Below are 12,126 nucleotides of genomic sequence, written 5' to 3'. Positions count from 1 at the left end.
GATTATCGGCATTCTTATGAATAGTTGAATTATTTGGGCTTATATAAACGGAACATAGGAATAAGTCCTTCTGGAGTCCAAACAAGCTGCGATCAATTTGTACCCAGAGGACATCCGATGATTTTGAAGGTATTTTCTTTACATAATTTTTGTACTCGTTTTTGTAGAAAAATAATATTCCCCCTGAGGAGCGTTTTGCCCGTTTACTTTTTGTTCTATACAAATGGAAATAGCTGTAATCAGTGATGTTGATTTGAGTATTTTGAGTACTCCAGGTTTCAAGTAGCGAAAAGAAGTCAAATTTACGAACTTCATCTAAAAATTCTATATCCTCTAGTTTGGAACCTAGACCGTGAATATTCCAAAAGGCGAAACATTTGCTTCCGCCATATAACGTTTTCATCAATACAATTCTTCAAATACTATTTGTGTCTTTACCTTAGACCACAACATTTAACTCACGAAGGAGGTAAAATTACGAAATGTAAGGGCTAGAGTTTCCGCTCGGCCATTTCAAAGGTAAGAAAATGGGGGTGGGGCCCTTTGAATATACTTGTACATTCGAATAGACAAAATAATAAACAATTTACTAGATCTAAATACTGCGTCTATAATCAACATGGGAATCTAACCCACGGTAACTATATATACAGGAGATGGACTAGTTAATGGAACTGGATGTTCAGGTATAACGTATTACATTTTTACAAAACCACCAACGCTATCATGCACATGGAGATAAATTCAATCCATGGGTCTTTTGACTGATTTAAGTTCTTATTTCTTAAAGTAGGAGTATTAATGGTTGTATTTCCTATCATGTTACTATATAGACATGGACGCCTGTCTGGCTAATCCATGTGACGCTCAGGCAACCTGTACGGATAATCTCGCTCCTGCCCTTGATGCGAATTGTTCCTGCAACACTGGATATACAGGAGATGGGCTCGGTAACGGAACTGGGTGTTCAGGTATTAGATCTTTAACGCTATGATGCACTTTTGACGATAGGTTTGACGGAAAGGTGATATCTAGGGTGACAAGATTCGTTTCATGACATTGCGCTACTGATGTAAAAATGACTCTTCCGAATATTCTATCATTCTTTTTCACAAGGATTCATTATTCATTGTTTTTACACATCTTCCATGTCTACTTTACTATAGACATTGATGCCTGTTTGGCTAATCCGTGTGACGCCCAGGCCACCTGTACGGATAATCCCGCTCCTGACATTGGTACGACTTGTACCTGTAACATTGGATATACAGGAGATGGACTCGTTAGTGGAACTGGATGTTCAGGTATTAGCTTTTGCGAATGATTTCAACGCTAATATTTTTGTGTATTACTTTTAGGAATAATGCATCATAGTGTTATTCACGAGTACACGAGCATTTGTGTTTAAGGTTATTATTAAATATTGTCACTTACAGACATAGACGGCTGTTTCGATAATCCATGTGACGCCCAGGCCACCTGTTCGGATAATCCCGCTCCAGCCCTTAATGCGACTTGTACTTGCTTCGTGTGGTATACAGGAGATGGGCTCGTCAATGGGACTGGGTGTTCATCAGGTAACATTTACATCGAATCAACTCGAGTATTTTCTTCGCGGGTTGACTGACACATATCGAATAGTTTGGCAGAGTATATTAACCTTTTTAGATCATCCTCCATATCATTATAGTCTCATTATAACTGTTTGTTGCTTTTACGTGTGTGTTTTGAACATGAGACGAAATTGTTCAACTAAAGAAAACGACTTTGACCCTTTCAGTAACAACTGCGCCTTCTAGGCTGTCGTATTGGGTACTGCAAGGTGTTCATGAAAATCTGGAGCTATTTTCTTCGAACGACAGTGCCACCATGGCAGATTGGGAAAAGTGGAGAACAGGGAAGGCCGTTCCACGGGATTACAAGAAGGAAACCAGTCCGCCTTCGAGAGGTATTTTTTACGTTTCTTGATATTCCACTTGTTTTTTGGTAACAACAGAAAATGATGCATATGATTCTCAATTTTCACGAAACTCTCAATTTGGTGAGATGGATTTTGATAACCATTTCTTGACCTAAAATATGATACCAACTCATATCAAGCAACACCCTAATCTTTAACTACAGATTGCATGTATAATGCTGTCTAGTTATGCATGTATAGCCCCATCAAGCAACACGCTTGCAAAGCGTAAAGACAGCCGCGCTGAATTATGTCCCTTTTGTTGAATAGACAACATTCTTTGGTACCTCATGGTTATCTTTCAAGAATATAGTTTTTCTTCTATTCCAAAACAGATGGTAACGTCGAGGTGATCTACTCTGTGGCTGTACTTGAAGTCGGGCCGCTTTCTGAAGCAAACTCGGTGAGCCTTTGGTCTTCCCTACCTGTCTGTCTGCCTGTCTGTTTGTCTGTTTGTTTGTTTGTTTGTCTGAGTCTTTTCTGGGAAATAAAGCTGGCCGCTTTTCATTAAAACCAAGAGAAAATGGTAAAAGTCAGCCAAAATATGAAAAAAACCTGATGACGTCCAAATAAATCCTAAACATATATGTAGTCCAAATAAACCCATAAACGTATATCCTTACACAAACATGGTTTTAGAAAAGCACATGATTAACCAAATGGAGGTTGGATTATAAGCCGTGTCCACTCATTCGGCTCGTTTCAGTCTTTTTTTAAAGAGCTTTCGCGTCTTGACAAATGAGGACAGAGGCACGTTGTCCGTAGGTGCGGTGTCATACACGTGTCTTGTGCATGTGGCATTCGCGAGACAAAAGGTCCAAGGTATTTGATGAATCTTCTGAAAGTCTCTCCCTAGGGTTGTTTTACAGACGTGTTGAAGCATTTGCAATGAATGCAAAATTACCCAGCCTGAAGTATTTTCATGTAGTCTGTTTGCTCTCTCCGTCAGAATATGACGGTGACGATTGAATACTCCATGGCTTGGATTGACAATCGGCTCGCAGATCTGACGAGTCAGGTGACGCCGGTTTCCAGTACCCTCCTCTGGGTGCCTCCAGTCGCCTTCGGAACAACCGTGCGGAGGGTTGCGCACATCAATGATGATGGGAAAGAGAACAACACAATAAACACGTGGCTTCAGCGCCAAGGGATCATGTTCTATAAACTCACGTAAGTATTTCGATACCTAACAATTTATTTTCAGATATCATTTTTCTAGACCTGGCTGATAGTACTGTCTGGAACCTGATTCATCAGACATCAATAGATCATTGAAAACCTTTGACAGCATTGAGACCAATTTTCTTTGCCACAGGAGAAAGCTGGAGTTGATTTGTCCACCAAGTCTGGAGGAATACCCATTTGACGACTATAAATGCAGTATTGAACTCTACGGCTGTAAGTAATTTCTCTCCTGACTTCCCTGGCTTTGAGCTTTATTAATCATTCAATTCAAGTTTAAACCAGCCGCTGTATACCATAATTACGTCGTTTCGTTTGGTGCCAAACTAAACATATCCAATCTGTTTGATCTCATATTCTTTACACTTTCCACACTTGACCACTTGTCCAGACGGCGGAGTCGTCTTCCCCCTCCGCGAGCCATCGAAGTACTACAAAGCCCAACCTGTCCAGGTGGACATGACCGCAGTAACGTCACAGTTTGAAATGACAGGACTGAAACTCAGCTCGAGAGTTTCCCCACTCAACCAGCATACATCTACAGGTAAAACATAGTCCTGTGTCTTATACAATCAGAACAATATAAAGCCATTGAGTTTGTCGTAAATTGTCACCATATCATAGATATAACGATAGCTTGTTCTTTAGAACATACAGGATGTGTCCTGTTTGGAACCAACTGCACCTTCCCTGTAAACGACTGTCCGCTGATGAAAGGTTGTAGCGAGGAAAATGACGAATGTTACTGGTGCAAACACTTCGTGGGAACATGCAGCTACATGAGCGCTACTGACCAGTGTTCCAACACCTCATCGGGTGAGAATGTTTGTTTGAATCATTGATGAATCCTCGAACTACGGGAGTACATACAGCGGTGGCCCTGCTAAGAATTAGTTATACTTTCTGTTATGCTGATGTCTTAAGCTGTATTTGTACGTCTCAACCTGATATGATTTGTTGGAAATGCCTGTTTGGGCCATCTTATATCGTTGATTATGGATATCCTGCCTTCTACAGTTCTAAAAAACCCTTATGGGGATTTTCCCTGGATGTGACAAATTCGAATTCAAGAAACTGTTGAAAAAATATTTTGAAACACATCTTTGAATCGTACTTAACACTGTTGCAGGACTTTCCACACTTGAGGTCCAGTTGAGTTTCTCTCGTCGGAGATGGAGTCACGTGTTTCGGACCTTCGTCCCCACTGTCGTCATTGTGGGCTGTTCCTGGATCTCCTTCTGGCTCCATCCAAGAGACATCACGGCAAGAGTTCAACTCTGTGTCACGGCCGTATTGGCCCTCATCACCATGGCCGGCAATCGTAAAGAACATGGAGTATGATCACTTAACTCTTAATGTCACTTATCAAGCACGGATCAGTTGTGATTTTTTAAAATCTATATTCCTTTGAGACTTTTTCTTTGTCAGGCAGGTCTAGTTTTCTGCTGGGGGAGGGGGGGGGGATTTCTTCATAAATGTGTCGGTCCCACCTAATCGTAATATTTTGGTAGAAGCTTGCACATTTCTTTTACCAAACCTAAAGTTCCTACCAAATCTAGTTTAGAGACCAAAATCTGTTGGTAACTCGAAGAATGATGCCAGTCTACTCTTTGACAGATCACAGTTGTTCGGGCAGAAGATGTCTGGATGTGCGGCAGTGTCCTCATCGTCACACTGGCTCTGTTTGAGACAGTCACCGTCAACTCCATACTCCACGGAAATTTCTTCAATGTGAGTTAAATGGTTTAGTCATAAGAATGCCGTGAAGCAAAATGAATCAACACATTAGAAATTTACATGACTATGGTAATCATTTTACCTCCTTGTTGTTTTGGTAGTAGCGCACGGCGTCATCTCACCATTATCTTTCCCATGATTTCGCGTTGGTCGCGCCCATTCGAAGAACTGCCTTCCCTCTCCTCCAAATACAGCTCTCCTTCTGTAAGAGGCACGGAACAAGAGTTGGGCCGAACCCAGGACCTTCTACAGCTTGGGCAGAAGATGAAGGAGATAAGGAAACCTCATCTCCCGAGACTGTCGCCAACAGGATCGACTTCTTCTCCAGAATCCTGTTCCCGATTACTTTTACAGTCTTTGTAGCCGGATTCCTTCTGTACTATTTAGGTTAAAAGATACTCACATTTTACCCTTGATAACACTTTTGAATATCTACAACGTTGTGGATCAATTGATGCGGGCTTATAAGATTCCAACTGGCCGACTGGGATATCAACAGGAGAAAATCGCCTGGTACGAGTAGAAGATGCTCAGCATATCGGTTTACATTTTCATATTTGATAACAGTCTGAAATATCTACATCGTTGTGGATCAATCGAATGTGGCAATACATGTATAAGATTTAAACTGACCGAATGAGATGTCAATAGGAGGAAATCCACTGCTATGTACTAGTAGTTATTTGAGGCGATTTGTAAACATCGGATCAAGTAGTTTTAGTGTAAAATGGGTGCAATCTCTAATTGGACCATTTGCATGTACAAATGTCTACACGACAATTGAAAAAGTCCGGATACTTGTAGTGTTCATTAGACAATATAGCAAGTTGAAATACCTTATAAGAAGTAAAAAGTCATGTTGGGCTTCGTTCCGTTAAAAAGATGACTTAGCAGATTGTTCTATAACAGCAAGCTATCAACAACGTCAGTGTCCGTTTTCAGATTTAGAAATATCATCATTTGATAATTAAGCTTCAAGCATGATGTGTCATTTCTGCTTTGTGACTGTGTATATGGGCTCGCCGGATAGATCGAATAAGCATAATAAAGGAGTTCTTCAATTGTGTATAAACCATCATGACATAATATCATCTATGAGTATGAGACATTATTATGATAGCATATTAGCATAAAACTGATATTAGCGTGCACTTTGTTTTAATTGAAATATAGACGTACTTTTAAGTAAGTTTGTATTGTATGTTAGTATTGTTTAAAAACAAAAATAAAATTTCATCTTTTTTCTGATTGTTGATATGTTTTGGTATCTTCTTTTATGGCAGAGCTGCCATATCTGTCGACAAATAAATGTATGGATCAGGATACGTCCATGTCTACGTGTGAATAATAAGTGATGTCTAAATCCGTCATTTCTCATGCGTTAGTGTTGCCATGGTATCCAATCGCACACAGCCATTTTGAGATGTAATGCACCTCGAATTTGTAATTAAAGTAATAGGATTCACCGAGCCAGACCAATTCCTGCTACAGAACACGCCTATATGACCTTAAGTTGAAGCATTTTTTATCCCAGCAGGTTCCCCGAAGATTTGTCCAAGTCAGTCTGACCTTCGCTGTACCGTGTGGGACAAGTTGCCTGTAGGAAATACATTCGCTGATTCTATTTCACCAATTTTATCATTTAACGTTACAGGATTCCAATCGCATATAAATGCAGTTTTCTTGTCTTTTAGTGTACCTGTTTTGTCAGTGGTAAAAGTTGGCTGACGTTTCCTCGCCGAAGTAGACTGCTATGAATTATTCATGCGATGCTATTAAACATGCCATAAACATGTTAAACATGCGATTCACTAAGGCGTCGTCAACCGGCCAAGGACCATAGCATTTAGCTGATTGCCTATTTGAAGATAGTCTTCGCGATAATGATAGAATGATAGAATGGGGCTTATGTGCAAAATTCTTAGGAACACGAATATGGATCCTTCATGATTTATCATTAGCTGGGGTCTTATTGCTTGTGCTTGTTTGAAATCGTGTCCCTTGATAAAACATTTCGCTCAGAAAATGAACGTAGAAAGGTACTTGAGGTGATACAAAACGATCTTGTATTCCCCTGGGGACCAACATTGTGTTCGGGGTAGAGCCTGTAAATGTGAATGGACATATCGTTTCCCTGGCGACGGTAGGGGGTCAGTTCTGGTCCCATAATACTGTACTATTGTGACAGAATCAAGGACGGTACCTTAGAGGAGAGCAGTATGCGGCCTGTCGTGTCATGAGGGGTTTGGTGTACTTACCAGGACATGATTGATAACAGATCAGTGTTGTCATAGCCCAACATGCTCGCGACATTAGCGCGATACAACATTGTCTTCGCAACGTTGTGCGCACTCGCAATTCCAACATATGGAAGTGGTAAGTAGCCAGCTGACACGAATTTTGTTTGTGTGTATGTATGTATGTATGTATGTGTGTGTATGTGTATGTGTATGTGTATGTGTATGTGTATGTGTATGTGTATGTGTATGTGTATGTGTATGTGTGTGTGTCTGTGTATGTGTATATGTGTATACATGTGTCAAGTCAAGTCAATGCCTTTATTTTGCTTCGCAGTGCTTGTTCGGCCACACGGCCGCTTTTCGACAAGGGGCGTCACGGATAAGAGTACAAAGAGAAACGTTTTACATGTGCTACATCAATACAGAGATAAATTAATTATACGAGTGTGTACAAGTTACTTACCGTGAGTTAGGTTAGTGAAAGAATATACGGAAATTCTATGTCCCATCTAGGCCTACGGTAGCTATTTTGAGCGGCACACCTCAATGTTATGAGTAATCATTTTTGTTGCCTGTTATGATGCGATCATTTATGTTGTTCTCTGACGACATCGCTCTTCTTGAAAATTCGATGCGATTTGCACAGGAACGTCTCAACAGAGTGGTAGCAGCATGCCAAAATATTGGATCAAAACTGAAATTCATTAATTTTAACCCCGCAACTACCTACCATCTAGAGGGTTTCTGACTTTTAATATGGGGGGGGGGGGGGGCACGTAGTCAAGGCACGATATGGGGCCGGGTTCGAATTGGCCGGGCATGGAGTCCACTCTCTCCAAAGAATATGGAAAACCCACATCAGAAAAGAAAGAATAAGAGTTGAAAGAAGATTAGCTCGCCCGTACCTCACCGTAAAAAAATGATTTACACTGAAGAATATTTACGTGGAAAGGCCCTGATCCTCACAATGTACGATGTATGATATTGAATACTGGAGGTTGCATTGTTTATGCTCCAACTCTTTCAAAGCGTAAGACAGCACATAGATACATTTTTGTACATGTATAAGAGACAAAATTGTGCCAAACGTTGATTGGGCATGACCCTGGGCAGTCATCAACACACTCCCAGCGCCAATACCTGAAAAAGGACGAAATCTAGCACATGTCGTAGTCTTACACCTCCATCACAGCAGATGTTACCGTTGTTTACAAGTCTTGCTTTTGTATAGCATATACTAGCGTCTCCTGTCCTGTACCATGATTGATTTCCCCCGTTCGTAGCTTCATCTATTATTCATCGTGGTCCTTTACATGAATGCTAACGTCTTATCGCTACTGTGAATGCTTGCCCACAACAATTATGTTTACGCATGCACTCATGATATAATTATAAGCGTGCTATGAGTGACTGTATGCGGTCATGGTTTTCAAAGGTAGATTGATCTTTGGTTCATGTAGGAGTGACACAGGTTTGAAATCGCGGCCCGTCATCGTGCAGCTGAGCGCAAACATCCTCAAATGCATCATTTTGTACTACTTAGTTGTTGAACCCATCTGTTTGCAGTAGACTTTACAGGATGCAGAAAAACGCTGCTAATCAAAGGAATACCATAACGCCCAGCCCTTGATACTCTGCTACTGCGTCTAGTCACTTCATCTGAATGTCATGACGATTGAGTAGCACCAGACGACGAATCAAAGAAATCAACATTAACTTATTCTAATGAGTTCTTGTTCTCTCAGCTTGTCTGGACCCGCTGGGTATGGAATCTGGTGCCATTCCTGACGACAGCATCACGGCATCAACGATCTGGGGTATTGGACCCCAGCCCAAGGACGCTCGCTTAAACAAGGCTGACGGTTATGGCGCATGGGCAGCAGTAACCAACACAGTAGGACAGTGGCTGCAGGTAGACGTAAACTTGAAAATGTTAAATAATTGCCTAGTTGGAAAGTAACCCTCTTACCACCAAGTTCATCGAGCGTAACTCTTTAAACCATCATTACTGGGCCATGTTCTCTTTCGTGTGGCACTTCATTTTTATCAACACCCGAGATGAACTTTGCATGGGACGTCATTGCTTTGCTGCCGAGTGAAAAATAAGTATAATAGCTTCGATCAGTTGTCCATATTATGAAAGCTTATTAAGACCGACTATCTTCATGCTCATTTTCCTTCGCATTTTAAAACGAAACGCCATTGTCTTCTAGGTGGATTTAGGGGAAGTGAGGCGCGTCTCGGGCACCATTATTCAAGGTCGCTCCACCAAATGGCAGTGGATAACCTCCTACAAACTTAAGTACAGTGAAAATGGAGGTTGGTGGATGACCTATGCAGGCAGTGATGGCTCAGACAAGGTATTTAAGGGCCTCTGATTTTCTCGTCGATTTGGCAAAACAATAATCTTCAGTAAGAAACGCCAGGATTTCTTGGCGTCTTGTGTTCTACAAACTCTCTCACGAAAACTTGTAGTGGTGTTGCGGTGGTAAGTCTTTCCCCGTTCCAAGAGAGACATCAATGATATAAGATTATGTCATTGTCATTGTCAAAATGCATTGTCATTGTCATTATCCGTTTACTGTCTACAGGTCTTTGCTGCAAACGCTGACAGGAACACCCCCGTCACCAACCTACTGGACAACCCCGTTGCGGCCCGTTATGTACGCTTCGTTGTTCAGTCCTGGTATAGCCACATCAGCATGAGAGTGGAGGTTCTAGGCTGCTACAGTAGGTTCATTTAAAACATTCTGCCATGACCGCGCGCGTTTCTAATACCTTCTGGAGATCCCAGCTTTACATCACTTGGAATCATTATACCACACATGCAGTTAATCAGACACTTAGTAGAGAATAATGCTATCTTTAGTTCTGTCGTCAGTGCTGTCACGTTTCACCTCAAAAATCTTTTGGACAAATGGAAGCACATTTACGTACTTCAACTAGTCTGAAATGAGTCCTACTATATCATTCGAGTTCTGCAATGCACGATGTGAGAGACATTTGTTGGAGAACGTTCCTGATAAACTCGTTTCAACACGTTTCTAATTTGACTTCCACGCACGTATGCTTTCAGGTCTCGTTGGTTTGTGGCCCCTAAACACCCTGTATGGTTCATCAGACGTAACAGGAAACGGAAATGACGGGGTAGCAACAGGAACCCAGTTAGCCCCGGGTCCCAATGGAGACGTCGATGGCGCTTTCCTGTTTACGGGGAGTACAGCTTCCTACCTAGAAATCCCCAACAATGGCAAGTTGGACGTGCGCTTCTCCTTCACCATGTTGGCCCACATCTTCCCCACTGGCGAGGCTGGGCCCATCTTTGACTACTTCGGAGACAATAATGCCTGGGGAGTCCATTTATGGCAGACATCTCCTGAGACTCTGTTCATTCGGTACGTTTACATGCCAAAAACCTAACATTAACCCTTTAAGACAAGTCTAACCACGGACTTTTTAGTTCTGAAACCAGTTTCATCTTGTGAAGGAAACGGAAATTGCTGTACGTCATTTCATCCAGCACTGCGAGAGCTGCAGAGATATGACTGATATTCTGTCGAAAAGTTACCTTTTAACTCCTTCATGGCATGGAAGAACTATACTTTTACAAGTTAGTGGCTCTCCTATGACATCACTCGATCACTGAATCTATCTCCATTAATATTTTAAGGGACTGATGTCCAAGTCCCAATAAACTCAAATCGTTAGCTAGCTGCGGCAAAACGCTGCAAAAGAGAGGCTCACTTTAAACTTGGCTGTAAGAAAATCCTTCTGAAGTTAGATGCGACATAATGGTGTAAAAGACAGCCTCACTTTAAACTTGGCTGTAAGGAAAGCAAGAGTTTTCCATTTGTGCTGATTCTTCGGGAGTAATAATCTGTCTATTGTGTTGTACATAGCGCGTGGAATAGGAATGGATCCATCACACCTTACAGCCGGGCAGATGTGCTGCAACAGAACATTTGGAATTACGTGGGCGGAACCTACGACAGTTTCACGGGTGTGCAAGCCATTTGGAGCGACGGCGAACTGGTCGGTGAAACACACGTTGGAGTTGCCGAAGTCGCAACTCAGTACCCTATTCGGGTGGCAATGAGGGACGCAGACAGTCGGGTCTTCGCTGGTCGTATAGCCTGTCTGCAGCTGTACAACTACGCCATGACTAAAGAACAGATTATTTCAGCACGGAACAGGTGCAGAGGTATGTACAGTGTTATGGAATAGACATATACGGCCATTTTGTAGTACAAAATATGGCAGTAGTTTATAGCATCCTACGAAACAAACCCTCGTACCCTATCACCAATTCAGAGCTTTACATTAGATTCTATGAGTAACTCAAATTATCGTTTGAGATCGGTAGGGGCCTTTTATTAATGGAATAAGTAATCACATCACAAACATCCTAAAAATCTGTCCCACCAGCTACTACGTGTACCTAGGTGGCTCTAGGCTGGTTGATGAATGTATGGTGCATTTAACACAAATCCGATTTTTTTCATTCTCTCCATATATATAGCGTGTCCAATATCAAACTACGTTAGTCCGTGTGACACCCAGGCCACCTGTACGGATAATCCCGCTCCTGCCCTTAATGCGACTTGTACCTGTAACACTGGATACTGTTCAGGTATAGCGTGTAAACCTTAGGCCTAACCCATAATTACTTCTTCACTTGATGTTAGTTTCTTTATGATAACCATTCGATTTGACCATCTCTAGACATGGATGCCTGTCTGGCTAATCCGTGTGACGCCCAGGCCACCTGTACGGATAATCCCGCTCCTGCCCTTGATGCGACTTGTACCTGTAACACTGGATATGCAGGAGATGGTCTCGTTGGTGGAACTGGATGTTCAGGTATCAATTTTTCGCATACATACATACATACACCCTACTTGCATCTTCTAAATACTCTCGATGTCTGAATCATGAATATTGATACTTAATGTCTGGTGTCACCATTCAGATACAGACGGCTGTTTGGCTAATCCGTGTGACGCCCAG

This window comes from Branchiostoma lanceolatum, chromosome 2, assembly GCF_035083965.1.
Source record: "Branchiostoma lanceolatum isolate klBraLanc5 chromosome 2, klBraLanc5.hap2, whole genome shotgun sequence".
NCBI lineage: Eukaryota > Metazoa > Chordata > Leptocardii > Amphioxiformes > Branchiostomatidae > Branchiostoma > Branchiostoma lanceolatum.
This window is presented reverse-complemented; position numbering follows the sequence as displayed.